Source organism: Castanea sativa, chromosome 8, assembly GCF_040712315.1.
Source record: "Castanea sativa cultivar Marrone di Chiusa Pesio chromosome 8, ASM4071231v1".
Taxonomy (NCBI): domain Eukaryota; kingdom Viridiplantae; phylum Streptophyta; class Magnoliopsida; order Fagales; family Fagaceae; genus Castanea; species Castanea sativa.
In genome coordinates, this window is record NC_134020.1 from 35230960 (window position 1) to 35233962 (window position 3003).

Here is a 3003-nt window from a genome sequence, read left to right on the forward strand (position 1 = left end):
GTTGAGTTATGTTTGTTGAAGTGGTGTATAGACCGATTGTTTATATTTACCGTGGACAATGCTAGTTCTAATGATGTGACTATTGATTATGTGAAGAAGAAAACAAAAGAAAGAGATAGTAGCATATTGGGTGGTGAGTTCATGCATATGCGTTTTTGTGTGCATATCTTGAATTTGATAGTACAAAGTGGGTTGAAGTCTATTCATGAATCAATTGCCAAGGTTCGGAATGCGGTGCGATATGTGAGAGCCTCTCCTACAAGATTTGAGAAGTTTCAAGAATGTGTTGATAATGAGAAAATTATAGCAAAATGTTGGTTGTCCCTTAATGTGCCAACAAGGTGAAATTCGACTTATCTCATGTTAGATCGTGCTTTGAAATTTGTGAGAGCATTTGATAGGTTGGAAGAGGAGGATGGGCATTACAAACTTTATTTTTGTGAAGTGGATGGATTTGGGAAAAAACTCATCGGTCCTCTAACTATCTTCATTGGGAAAATGTCAAGATCTTTGTGAAATTTCTTGGCATATTTTATGAGGCTATACTTAGATTTTCTGGGTCCTTGTTTGTCACTTCCAATATATACTTCTATGGGCTAATTAGCATTGAAGATCAATTGCAGCAGTTGTGTAGTGTTGATGGGGATCCTCTTTTGAGGAGTATGGTGGCAGGGATGAAAAAAAATGATAAGTATTGGGAAAGTATAGATAAAATTAATTTGGTACTTTTTGTTGTTGTTGTTCTTGACCCAATGTATAAATTGAAGTATGTTAAGTGTTGGTTTAGGGAATGATATGGAAAGGGCAAGGGGGATGCGATGAACTCTAGGGTTCGGGATGCGTTGAAGAGATTGTATATGGAGAGAGTGGATCAAAATAGATCCTCAAGTTCTAGTGGTAGTGGTAGTAGTGCTTCATTGTCTAGGGACTTCAAGCCAAGTGTTGGTAATACTTCTGATCGCTTTAAAAGCTAAAATACAAGGTTTAAGCAACACTTGGTAGATGAGGACAGTGTGGAATGCAAATGTGAGTTGGATAAATATTTGTTGGAATCTTCTAAGGATGCTGATGTGGAAGATTTTGACATTTTGATGTAGTGGAAAATGAATTCTTCTAGATATCTAGTCCTTTCCTGAATTGTCCGTGATGTCTTGCCTATTCCTATCTCTACAATTGCATCTAAGTCTGCTTTTAGTACGAGGGGTGTGTTGTAGATTCGTTCCGTAGTTTACTATCTTCCAATATAGTTGAAGCCCTTATTTGTACCCAAAATTAGTTGAAGGATGCAAATAAAAAAAGACCAATAAAGCTTCAGGAGTGCATGGATAATGTGGAGGATATGGAGGGTTTTGAGATTAACACTTGTAAAAAAAATATATGTTCATTTTGTTTATTGTATGCATCAATTGTTTATTAACTTTCTCAATGCTTAAGTATCATTTTGTTTTGAATGAGATTGTAGAAATTGCATCAGTTTTCCCAATGTCTATGAAGGAGGATCCAAACACCGTTGTGTTGGATGATGACCGGTAATGTGCTACTCTTTGCTTGGAGTTGGTTAGTAGTTAGTATTATGTAAGTATACTTGCTATTATAATTTGTTTGTGCTAATTATAAATATTTTATTGTTTATAAATGTTTTATTGTTATTAACATGTGTTTATTTTGTTTTATTTAGTATTTTGTAGGAGTTTTAGAATGATGCATAGTGCGCAGACTTACTAGACAAATGGACTTACTAGAATTAGCATTCTTTTGCCTATATGCTAATTATATTTGTACATGTTATTGGTAGTGGACTTTTCACCAATGGTAGTTACTAGTTAGTCATGGGTGCGATGATATTAGGGATACAAGCAATTAGCATTCTTTTGCCTAAATGTTAATTTAATTTGTATATCTTTATTTTGGCATTTGTGGACAACGACAAATGGTTCTGCAATACGTTATTAAGTGAATACATTAACGCTTATTGTTATTGACACTAACACACACAATGACACTAATGATATTATATGCTACATGATAGTGTATTGAGTTGAACTATTATTGATGCAATTTCAAAACGTTTTCGCATGGTGAATGAAATGATGAAATTTGGACTGATTTTTTTATGTGTGAACAGATTGGACAAGTTTATACTAAAATTTGGACAGATTTTTAATGTGTGAACAAATTTTTAATAGATTTTTTTATGAAGTTTGTGTGATATTTGAATAGATTTTATTTATAATACGTTATGTCGAGCTATATGTTTGAAAAAAATTTGAACAGATTTTATAAAAGAACGGTTTATGAAATATGGACAGTTTTTTTTGGACAAATTTTTTTATTGGTGGGAGGGCAGAAATTGCACTTGGACATTTTTTTTTTGTGTGAACAAGTTGATGTGTGAAATGTGAATAGTTTGTCAAGTGAACTTTTTGCTTGAAATCTTGAACATGTTGTGTATTGGGCTTGAAAGCCCAATTTTTTTTATAAAAAAGAAAAAAAGATTTTTTAATGTTTCAAACCGACTAAACTGATTAAATTGACCGGAAGAAACCGCACCACTATAGGTTGAAAAATCGATCCTAAGTGGTATGCATTGGTTCTAATTATGAGAAAATTGATCTCTATCGGTTCCGTGATAAATTTGGGAAAAATTGAGCCGATTGAATCGTGCACACTCCTAATTACAAAGATTAGCCAACCAAAGACTTGAATCTCCTTAAAGAAAGCGAGTGTTGCGCTTCAGTCCAATTAGTGTTGTGTAATTTTTCTCTTGAAATTAGTAATATTCGGAAGTATTATTCGGTTTCACTTGTGTTATTTATATTATTATTGTGTTTATGCCAACAAAATATCTCAATGGATTAGCCAAAATATCACTGGGTCTAGCTGACATTTCACTGGAGTTTTCATGGGTTTTCGGCTTTTCGGTCGGGTCAATATGCTTAGGTTTTGGAGGATAGCTTAATAGAATCGAATTCTGAAGGCACCAACCTATCGCCGACTGCCACA